Genomic DNA, 12,475 nt, shown 5'->3' with positions numbered 1-12,475 from the left:
GAGTCGAGCTGATTTTTTGAGCTCGAAAATGAGTTTGAGCCAAGTTCAAGCCGGCCCCTGCTCGACTTGACTCGGATCGAACCCAACCCGAATCGAACTCGGATCGAACCAGTTCGGTGACTCGGTTACTTTGATATTGATGTTGCTCACCAAGTGTTTGATGAAATGACTCAAAGAAGTGTGGCTAGTGGCAAAGAAGGTATGTATATGAAACCAACACTTTTTTTTTCTTGATTTTTATGTTGCTTTGATGGATTTTGTTATAATACCTGTAAATCTATTGCTGATGTCTCAAATATAGTGAGATTTTGAAGGTGTAGTCTAGGTGTCTGTGGAAATGCTGCAATGGCGAACGCAGCTCGATCTTGGCTCGAACTGGCTTGAGTTGCTAACCGAACCGAGCGGAGCTGGCTAGTTAGGCTCGAGTACTGAGCCAAGACGAGTTCGAGCTGAGGTCAGCTAGTGGCCGAGTTGAGTCGAGTTGAGGCCAGCTCAACTCGGTTCGACTTGATGTACACCCCTAGTTGTAATAGAGAAAGAAAGAAAGTGAGAGGCAATGAAAGAGAATGTCGAGGCTCTGCCTCTACCCCTGACCTCTACCATCCAAATGCTAAGAAGCTCAGCTTTCCTTCTATTCTCTCAATCCCTTCCATTCTTTCAATTTCTTCTATTCTATTTCAACTTTAAAGGCAACGCTAAATTCTCTATCTATCCTTTTCCAGATTGTATATTTCAACCCCGCTGCTTTGAACACCCGAGGTAGTAGGCTCTGCTTTGACATCGCATAAAGTATGCTCTATGATTGCATCTCTTGAGGATCTTCATTATCAAAATATGTGATATAAAGGAGTAACCAAAGACTCTAAGATCTTTCTTTTCCATACTTCTATTGGAAAATCCTTTTTTTCTATCGTTCCTATTCTATTTTCAGTTTATCTTTTATAGTTTAGACATCGAAATCTTAATATTTTACTAGAAGTTCCTTAAATCCCCTTTGAAAGTGTACAGGTTGGCAAAATAAAGATCATGTTTCACAAGGGCGGTAAAAGGGTGCCTAACCTTTTCATTTTCTGTAACCAAGGCCTCTACCTAGAATCCATGGTGTAGGTCAAATTAGGAGTCACTCGAGTAAGGAATTCTTTGATTTTCCCAATCTCAAGGCAATTCCATGGATTTTAACCTTCCTTGGATTTTAGAACCTTTATTTTGGCTAGTGGAGACTTTAAAATAATGCTCAATCAAGTCATTCTATCAATCTTATAAAAGGTCATATACAATCTTGAACCATATCAAGTTATTGTAGACCACGTGCACCCCCTCCCCTCGGGGTTTAGCGTCCAGGATACGAGTATGTTGCATGAGGTGTTATGAACGATCTAAGTATAATTATTATCTTCTCATCTCAACCCCTTTATGAGATTTGAGTATGGAGGTCTTATTTATGGGTTCTACTAGATCTGGATAGACTTTAGATGTGGGTCTTCATACAATATTGCCCGTTGTTCGCCGCTATTTTGACGATCCTTTCTCTAACACAGGTGACAAGTGCGTGGGCATGCTAGAATTGGGATTATGGTTCCAATTCAAACCGAACAACAATGACCCTGAGCACCAAAGTAGGCAGACACTGAGTATGACCGAGATCCGAGGAGATCGATCGCCTATTCAGTCACTCACTCAAAGTGTAAATGGATCAGGCGATACTCAAAGGGTGGGGTTCATCATCTGATAATGGGTTTCTTTATGCCTTTCATACGAAAGGACTTTCTCAATGCATGAAGAGTGAAATAGAAAGGGAAGTTTAAAATCAATAACTATCAGCCGCTAGAAGGTGCTTTGATCACAACAATAATTATCAGCTATTGTGTTTACACTATGAATTAAGTTAAAGAAAGCAAGTAGTAAATTCAGTAAGTAAATGATTATGATCAGGGAACAAATTTACTTGATAAAAGCAGTGATTATACTAAGGAATGTAAATTTGATAGGATAACTGAAAGATAATTGATTTGTTTGGGTTGGTGTGAGACGACTTCTAAACTTGCTTAACTCTCTATTTATACCTTCCTTCATTCCTCTAGATGCTTCCCACAGTCGACGGTTATCATAATTGCTTCCTCCCTCTCTCTGCTTCCAGATTCTTCCCACGATCTTGCGTTGTCTAAATTCTTGATATCTGTCAGCATCCATATAAACTTGACCACTCGTTAACTGATTGCTTAGTTGCTTGAACTCGATCGCACCGTAAATGACTACTTAAAATACGCACGACATCTTATGACATTCTTATGACCGTTAAACACATGCACGTGCGATTCACACGAGCATGACCCAAAATAACCAAAAACAGGATCCGATCAAATAAGATATAAACATTGCCTCCTCGTCGTTGTCCTTTCGAAGAAAAGGGCTACAACGTTTGAGTATTTTCATATACTACATTAAATATTCACACTTATTGCCTAATATCTTTGATCGTTATCGCCAGTATTAATCATACTGATATAAAATGGCGAATACAACTTGAACAGACACGTGTTTTCAAAAAGAGTCTTCTGCTGCGAAGAGGCGTGCTCCCTAATTAATGCTGCCTCTAAACTCCTTATATATGTATATTTGCAACTTTGTATTCACATTTCATACAATTTTTCATTTTCCTTCTTCTTTCTTCTTTTACTCTACTCCTCTTTGATCATGGCTTATTCTTCATCTAAACTTGTATTCGATCAGCGAGAAATAATGGTTATGATGGATCTCTTCGTGGAACATTGCTCAAAGGATATAATTTTCAAGTCTCTGATTCATGAAGATGCTTATGGTTTATGTCCTTCATTATCTCCAAATGTGCAATATTAAGAAGTTATAAAAATTGTGCAAAATGAAAATGTGAGTATTCTCTTAAAGAAAAATCAAAGATGTGAGTATACTCTTAGTTCTCTCAGTCCGCACATAGACCCATACACAGACCTAGATTCGACGTGATGCTCAGCATGGCTCGGCGTGCACATGTGCGTGGTCTATAGCATAGGTTATGCTTAAAGGCATAACCCCTCCATAGGACTAAATTCATGCTGCCCCCTAGAAGAGACTCAAGCCTTATGCAAAAGTCCCTTCTTATGTACATGAAAATCTCCTTACTCATTTTCGATGTGGGGCAATGACAGTCATTAAAGACAAAACACTTTTGCAAACCAAAAGAAACAAATGAAAAAATTTTAAAACACCATTTTTATTTAAAAATTCTTTTAAATAAAACACAATTTTATATTTGTTATCATCACCCAAGTAAATTGTTCTACGATCACATAACTAATAATGTGTAAAAATAATCCCTATGTGGTGTCATATGGAATAAAGCGCCCAAATCCAAAATGATGGTTTAGATTCTCTTGTAAAATCACATATGATAATACTTATCCATATTCAATGGAATCACCTTTCTCAACTAAGTTTTTTTAGGAGCCCTTTAAATCTGATGCTTCATCATATAAATTAGGTTTGAATTTTTTTTATTTATTATTTTTGATTTTTAATTTATAATTTTTAGACAAATAGTAATTTTTTCTTCAAGTCCAACATTTTATTATTATTATTTTTTTAAAAAATTAAAACTTGGATCTTATCTCAGTGCTCCCACTAGTACCTCTCTCATTAGATCTTCTTATGGCCATGATAGCATCATCGGAAGATACCTAAATTGCTTTTCTATAGGAATCTTTAGTAAGCAACATGTACATGGCGAACTCTATATTGAGATCTAAATCGTTGTGGAGATTCATAATCAAATCATCTCACAATTAAGACATCAAACAAAGTGCAATATTTTTTTATTGTCAAGCTTTACATCAACCGTTGTCAATCTACTAATCTGGGCATTAAACTCATTTAAGAACTCTTTGAAAGAAGACCCTTCTTTTATCTTTAGGTTATACAATTGTTATTGGAGAAAAATCTTGTTTGATATTAATTTTCCTTGATACATGTTCTACAAGCCTTTGAAAGTGGTTTAATTAGACACAATGAACAAAATTGAATCTAGTATAAGAAGAAAATTTGTCAACGCTAAATACATTTTCTCCTTAAAAACCTCATCTTTCAACTTTACGAACTTCTCTTCTTTTCCTTCTATCACAATTGTAAATCCTTTCTTCACCAACACTGACTTCATATTTAATTTCCCCAATATGTATTTGGATCTGTCGAAATTCGATTCTTCAAATATGGTAGAAATGATCTAGCCATGTAAAAGACATTTGCAGCACAAACACCAATATTGATATATAACTATTAAGGCTTCTAACCTTTGGCACTGATACAATTATTGCAGAAAAAATATGCATACACAATTGATGTTGGCAAAAAAACTATAGAAAAAAAGAATCCAACTAAAACCTAAAAGATAAAAGGAAAAACAAGAGATAAGAGGCACAAAGATTTATATAATTCAAAAATATGCCTACATCCATGGAGTTAGCGACATGAAGTTTTATTTTTCTTTTAAACAAAAGAAACATTACACCAAAAATACCATTTAAGAACGACCACGTATTTGGTTCCGGAACGGTTGTAAATTTTTAAGTCGTTCCCAAACAAAAGAAAAACCCTATTTCCACCGCAGCCGCACCCATTCTCTCTCTCTCTCTCTCTCTCTCTCTCTCTCTCCTGCTACCTCACTCCTTCACTCCCTACCTCCCTCTCTCTCGCTCCCTCACTCCCTCCCTCCCTCTCGATCTCTCTCCCTGTCTCTCTCCTGCTCCCTCCCTCTCGATCTGTCTCCCTCCCGATCTCTCTCCCTCTCTCTCCTGCTCCCTCACTCCTTCCCTCTCGATCTCTCTCCCCATTTGTCTCCCGCTCCCTCATGGACGATCTCCCTCCATCTCGATCTCTTCCTCTCTCATTCACTCCCTTCTCTCTCTCTCTCACTCTCTCTATTTTCCTCTCTTCCTCTTCATTCAACAGAAACAACAATCTTTGAGCCATTGATCCGATCAAGCTTTCGACAATCGGATTTCACAGGTGTGGGGTGGCTGGAGTTTGGATCTGGTCCGTACGCTTAGGGATCTCCATCCATAAGGTGCGCTCGCTTAGGTATTTTCCAGTTTCTGTTTCCCCCAAACAATATGATGAATGGCACAAAAGTCTCACTTGATTCTATTTAAAATCTAGAGGGAAATCTAATTGCTGGTTTCAAATCTGTATATCTACAATGAGGTTTTTTCTTAGGCCACAAGCATGCACAGGGCAATTCGTGAACATGCCACCATGTGGCAGCGTGAACTGGGCATGAGATCCTAAGGCACCCATCATGTTGGTTCCACCATGCTTATCTCTCTTCACTGAAATCAGGCCAGTCCACTCTTCGGCACCTCCATTGTGGTGGAGATACTGGCCCACATGTTTATTTGACTGGCTATATTTTTCAAATGATCGATCATAGTTATATAAGCACGATTGACTTCTTGTGTTTTTCTTAAGATATTAAGATTTATAGATCCTTAACCTAGGCATTATGACCATGAAAGCCTGTTAGCTGATGATTTTGATAGAGGCCAGCTATTACATAGGAAACAATGGTGATTGACCATTAATGAGCCACAAATGCTTTGGATCAAGCTGATATTTGTTTTTATTTTTTTGGTACCTTCATCCATGTTTATTTGACCTTATCAACAGGTTGGATGGCAAATAAACATTGCGAAAACATTACAGTGGGCCATAGGAAGTTTTTAATGATTGGATGTTCAATCACCACCGTTTCCTATAGTATGGTCCACCTGATAAATGGATATCATGCTATTTGCCACAAGTGAATGTGGCAGTATGTAGGAGAGAAGATTTTTACACTCGTGGGCTTATCAAAGCTGTTTGGTCAATTCTCATGGGTACTATGCAGACCCTTCACCCACTGGGAGTGGATTCATGAGGCCCTGGCTTTGCTAGAGTTGATTGGTCCAGCCCCACTTTCAAACATGCTTTGCTTGACTCTGGTGGCAGCACATGACCCAATTAAACTGCGTCATGTCAGATTCTTATTGAATCCACTCTCTCACCCATGGGCCCACCGATGTGTTTTATGCATATGCTGTCCATTAGCATGGTCCTCACCATACACTTGATGAATGCAAATAGTGATGGGGCCATTGATTTGGCATTCTAGCATGTGGAAAGACCATATCCTGAAATTGAAACAACTCAATAATTTTTGTGGCAAATAACGTCTTGGTCTTATTGCTATTCTAAATGTTATTTCAACAACTCTTAAATGTTGCATCATGAATGCTAAGGATATTGGTACAAAGAGGATTGAGAATCCTCTGAGGCACATCCATCAACTAGGAAGCTTCTTCTTTGGATTGTATGATGATATAACCCAATATGCCAAAGTAAGAATTTCAGAAGTACTATGACTGAAGACTCCCTATGCTTGTTCATCCTGTCATTTGTACCAATCATGATAGTTTAATCTAGAAATGAAGGTTTTGAGGCTTCTTTTCTTATGCTTGTGCATCCTGTAATTTATCAACCATGATTTTGTTCAGTGTTAAATGCAAGTTTTGAGGCTTGTTTCCCTATCTAGTTGTGCATCCTGTCATTTTACCCAACTATGATTGTTCAATGTAGAAATGCAGGTTTCGAGGCTTGTTTTCCTATGCTTTTACAACCTTTCAATAATAATAATAAAAAAATGTAGAACAACAGGTTTTGAGGCTTGTTTATGTGATCTATTGGGCTTAGCCAAAGGTCTTTACAATTGGCCTTGGTTTTGCAAGGTTTCTTTCATTTTTATATCGAAGTGACAATTTTGGAAATAGCACAAATAGAGGAAATGAGTGGGCATCCTTCAAATACAAATGGCAAGTGAGCTTACCTCATCAAATAGAAGAAATGAACACAATGGCTAGAATTTGCTATAATTCTGTTTTTTTTCCTCATTCTTGCTATTTCTGGTGCAGGGTGTCGACCCAAGAATCAAGGTGGAGGTTTGGCCAAGAGTAAGATTTTTTAATGCTGTCATCATCTTAGCCTTTCTCCAACAGTTTGGGGTCAACTTTTAAATGGTAGATTGGTGATGTTTTAGGATTGATTGCCCACATTAGATCAACCTTCCTATTTTATGCTCTGGAATTGGCCATTTCAGAGGTTCACATTCAACAAAAAGATGGGCAAGAAAGAAAATACATCAACAGTCAACACTCAATCAAAATGCAATGGTTAGGACACCCCATTTGGCAAAAAAGTACTATTATTCTGTCTGCTGTAACCATAAACCAGTCCTGCAAATTTCCATTTCTAAATAATTTCAGCAGAAATTGATGTTTTTTGGGGGTTTTTTCTAGATACCCATTATAAGAAATTCCAAATGGTGATTGGTTTGGTGTGTTGATTTGGAGCTTCCAAAGCTCTAATGCTAAAAGGGTCATTCTAGTTTTGTGCATGGAAATGGAAAAGAAGTTGTTGTAACAAAATTCATGATATTGTGTTTTTTGAAGTTATTGAGTAAAAAAGAGAAGGAATTTACTTTCCATTCTGCTAGTTTGGTGAGCTGTTAACTAATGCCATTCTTAACATTTTTTATTTGTGGCCTACAAATAGATGGTTAAGAAGTGCAGTAACTGTATGCAGGGGACAAAGAGACTGGGCTGAGCCTTGCAGCCTGTTGGTTTCGTCATCCACCCTGGGTGGCAGGAGCCCAATTCATGCGGGCCTCGACTTAGGTCAGCTCATGTATTGGACTTGAGCATGCTTCAGCCTGGCCACACCCAGCCTAACCCCATTCGTCGGCCTTATCAGATCAGTACCCCTTACAACACTTTCAGCAAAGATATTTTTTACTTGTTGGACAGAGGTAAATGCTAGTATAATTTAATATGTAGGCAAAGGTAGAAATATTACAATATCCCATTCCCACCATCTTTCTAGAAAAGGGGAAAAATGCTTGAACCTAAGTAGGTTATTTTCCTTTGTGAACTGTACCGGTGGATTAGTTGTAAATTTGGCTTTCAGCTAACATGTATGTAATCTTTCTATGGCCATTTAGCTGATAGAGTGTGATGCTGGTTTTATGTGCTACTTTGTAATCCTGAAATAATAATCTCCCATATGACTGCCAGGTTAAAGTTCTCTTCTTGATCCTTAATGTTGTGCCTGAATTATTTCTTTGACTTTTAGCTAATTCGTGAGATTAAGTAGATCTGGCAATTCCCAGACTTCAATGTCTTTGCAACCAGATGTTTCAGAAGGTAGCACGAGATACCGGAATATGCTATCAATGGGTAAACTGGGATATGTTAAGGTTTAATTGTAAGCTTTTGTATAATCTGATTTGGGTCTTCGACTCTTTGTAGAATGGATGGTGGAAATTGCTTGACTACTCATCTCATGAGCATTGTATTTCTAAATGGATGTGTTTGAGGCTCTAAAAGAGTAACTATGAATTGAAAGTAGACATCTTTGTATGTAAATTCTATGAGTTTGAATTGAGTTCACATCAAGAATATGCTGTTTCAATATCCGGCTTAGTGTTGTTATGTTGAAATTTCAATATCATTTGTAGCACTGCCCTTGTTGATGGCACATGCTAGACATACAACGTTAATCATACCAAAGTCCATTATTCCATACATTGGGTTTGCAGTTTTGGATCTCGGTAAGCAGTTCTTGATTCAAGCTTGTAGCATTTATGAAACTTTTCTATGGCTGAGTATATTTGGGCTGACATAGCCTGAGTATATTTGGGCTGACATAGCCTGAGTATATTCGTATCCTGGGATGTAAATCTGTTGGTGCAGTCTATTTTTTTCATTATTCTCCTTTCGCACTTTTTATCTCTCTCTCTCTCTCTCTCTCTCTCTCTCGATGAAAACAATTACTGGTCCTCAACTAAAGTAAAAAAATATTATTTTAACCTTTTTCTTTCTACACACTCTTTCTTTTTCCTACTTATGATATTAGAATAGTGCTAGCATTTTTCCTTTTCCCTTTACCTTCTTTTATTTATGTATACCTCTTAATTTCTCTTACAGGCAACGGAGATAAACAAGGCTGATTGGAATACCCTTTTCGAGCCCTACCCTTTCTTTGATGCATACAAGAACTATCTGGAGATTGACATCATTTTCTGATCACTGCAGAAAATGATGATGACCTGAGGAAATGGAAAGGCTGGTTTGAATCTCGGCTCTGCCAACTGACATTGAAGGTTAAAGGGTTTCTGTTCATTTAAGAATTATATGATCCTGGACCATTGGATATGTAGCATCCTTTGCCAAGGTATGAATTTTCTATTTACCAACTTTGAATGAAGGGGCTGCCATACTTCCTTTGATCCCTACAGTTGTTAGAGAACTACCTATGATGAAATTCCTAGCTATTCGATAGACATAAAAGAAAGGAACATGACAGTGGTCCACATTGAACGGAAAAAGGCAAAAGATTGGACTGCAGGCATTTTCTAATCTCACACACATGATCCCATACATGTGGGAACATGGATCTCGATTCCATCTTATGGTTTCCACAATAAATTGGACTGAGACCCATCCGAGTTGGGTCTTTTTTTTTTTTTTTTTTTTTTAATTATTAGTTAAAAAGTATGGTGTTGTGAAGTGAAAATAGTGATAGGAAAGTGTAATTGTGTCAGGTTGGTGGATACACAGTGGAGTACAAGGGAGACAACACTAGTGCAGTGAGAGGAGCAGGTCATAATTTCTTTCTCAATCTTTTTTTTTTTTTGGTAGAAAATCAGTAATAGTTTGTTGATGATAACATTTATAGGATAATGAGAAAGTGGATATGAGAAGGCTTGTTGATTGGAACCAATCAAAGGGTAGGTGTTTATGAAATACCATTGCTTTCACATCATGTTGGTAATGACCTTCATGATTTACTGTTCTTTGTTTTTCTCTGTCATATTCATGGAAGTCTTGAAGCTTATTGCAATACCGGCTTAAAGCCTCAGAAAATGGGTTCAATTCCTTGCCCAAAAACATATCAGTATGTATTCAATTATCTTTCGTTGTGCTTCAGTGTTATAATCAGGACAATCTACGTTAGATCATTGATAATGGTTTTGTACATCACATGTCTAGTCACCAAAACATTGTACATCAGCATGTCTGCCATTAGAGTTCTGTTTTTTTTTTTTTTTTTTCCTAGTTTTTGTTGTAAAGATGCCATCTTTTCATGGTTTTCTTTGATTTGTCAGTGGTGATGATTTTCCACATCTGAACTTTATGGCCCAGTTTTTCAGAACGTCTCCATGTTTAAAAGGTGATACTATCAAAAGTTCATGGTTAAGACAATTTACAACATGTGCAGTACTTTAATTAGTCATTTCGTAGTTAAATCTTCCATCCATGCATATCTGCCATTTTATTTATTTGAAATGTCATAGGCATTATGATAAGTGGAATTTTGATTTGTGTTTGGTCAGTGTATGGACACACATCTAAAGGCATTTGTGTTTCAGTGAAACTCATTCAAACTTTACTCTTCTTTTTCTTTGTATAGGGACTTCCAGCTAGTGTCTAGTTTTTTACCTATGACAAGGATGCACAGGCTCAGCCTATTGCTTGGCGAAGTTTTCTCCAGTGCTCCACCGTGCAACTGCACTGGAACTATGGTGCAACAGGACTTCTGACAGTGGCACATTCTGATGTTGATAAAACCAACCGAGTTACTATGGTGAATCGAAGCTGAATTACTTGACAATTGATGGGAGCCATGAAGGACTTGTGCCTCTACGCATGATTTTCAAGTCAATTGGCTGACCTTATTAATCTATCTTTCTTTGTTTGTATTTGCAAGTGAAATTGCTGATTATAGATCGGTTGTAGGTAAAGAAGGGCCTGTTCAAACTGAACAGAGCAACCTCGATAAATCTTAAAGATCAAGGAAGGCCCACATGGAGCAATCCTTCTAAGCTATATTTATTTTCTTAGAAAATCAATCAGCACTACTTTATTTGTTAAAAAAATCGGTATGGTTTATGAATTTATTTGTTTAATTAGAAAAAAAAACAGCAATAGTTTGCAGAAAGAGGATGAAATATCAGGGAATATGGCTCTGTGGATCCTTGTCTACTTCAATTCGCAATCATTTGGTAAATGAAAGGTATATGGATAAAATAGCAGAGAACATGTAAAGTTTCATCCGTATTCTCTTGCTTTGGTAACTGAAATTCAGTTCAGTTTGATGGATTAAAATTGTTTCAAATTCTTTCTATTCTCGGATCTCTGTCCTACGCATTAAGGTTTGGTAGTGAGTTATGCACTTCATCATGAGAGATGGATTTCATCAGATAGATGTATTCTACTCAAACACTGATCCATGTAGGCTTAGTTTAAACCATTTTAATTCTCATTCTTTCATACTTGAGCAGGTCCACACAAAATCATACTTGAAAAGCCTAAAATGCAGCTCGAAAGTTGCCTTAATAATTGAGGTAATGAAAATTGGTTGGCATATAAATGTTTGAGTTATGATTTTTTTTTTTTCAGAGATTCGGATTTCCCCTTTTTCGTTTCTATCTGAAAGTTCTTTCATGATCTGTTATCTAGCTTGCTAATCATGATCTATTCTGGGTGCATAATTATTACTGCAACCCTATGTCAATATGACACATCATAGAGATCTTGTTAGGAAAATAATCTTTGGCTGATTCTGGTCATCCAAGCCATCACAATCCGAATGATGTTTTGTATCAAAGAAATCATAAGATCCATAAGATGGAGGTTCTAAACAGTGTAAATAAGGGTTGAATTGTATCAACCAATGTTTGATATGTTCTTCATTTTTCCCTATTTGCTGGTTTGGTAGACACCTAAAAATGAGTTGATCTCATTTAGTTAACAGAATTTATGCATTAGAGATCTTGATCTCTAATGCATATTGAGTTCATGTTAACAGTGATTGTGTATTGAATATCAAAATCTCTTATACGTAATTTCAGTTAACTAAAATGAGATCAACTCATTTTTAGGTGTTAATGAAATAGCTTTGCATGCGAAGTAAGCCTTTCATCATGTTATTAGAAATTTCTCTACTAATGCACATTTTGATGATCTAGAGCCATTCACAACACTCGCAAAACATGAGTAAGATCTGATCCATTATCAATGATGAGAAGGCCGTGGAATTCAAATAGTTTGAACAGGTTCCCACAATCACATAGTGGTGGGCTTCACCTCTATGGTTGAGTTTCAAATCAAGCATCAGGAACTGAACAAAGAGAACTAGTGAGGGATGTTAGAGGTATGATCAACTTATTCATTAGTTAGGATCAAACAATGTTTCTTCTGAACTAATTGATTTGAAAATTTCAGCCTGTAATATCTATTTTATGATCAACGATCCTAACTATCCTAAAAAGGGCAGTTTTGTTGTAGTGATGGTGGAATCAATTTTGTATAGCCAACCCCGTTAGTAGAGATAAATATTTGGTTGTTCCGTAGAATTTATTTCTACATTTGGAGTT

At 37.0% G+C, this 12,475-nt stretch overlaps 1 long non-coding RNA gene across 3 annotated transcripts; it reads left to right on the top strand.

Moving 5' to 3' along the window:
• Positions 1–4,938: 4,938 nt before the first annotated feature.
• On the top strand, positions 4,939–9,829 carry LOC131240089 (uncharacterized). 3 transcript variants are annotated; one of them, XR_009168644.1, is made up of 5 exons: positions 4,939–5,074; positions 6,954–6,992; positions 9,024–9,270; positions 9,641–9,698; positions 9,775–9,789. It is a non-coding gene; the product is annotated as an uncharacterized LOC131240089 (long non-coding RNA). The 3 variants fall into 3 exon arrangements; XR_009168632.1 differs by having other exon boundaries at positions 9,641–9,829; XR_009168623.1 differs by lacking the exons at positions 9,641–9,698; positions 9,775–9,789 and having other exon boundaries at positions 9,024–9,389.
• Positions 9,830–12,475: the final 2,646 nt, after the last annotated feature.

This window comes from Magnolia sinica, chromosome 1 (assembly GCF_029962835.1).
Source record: "Magnolia sinica isolate HGM2019 chromosome 1, MsV1, whole genome shotgun sequence".
Lineage (NCBI taxonomy): Eukaryota > Viridiplantae > Streptophyta > Magnoliopsida > Magnoliales > Magnoliaceae > Magnolia > Magnolia sinica.
Note: the sequence above shows the minus strand (reverse complement) of the source record. Positions and strands in the feature narration are given on the sequence as shown.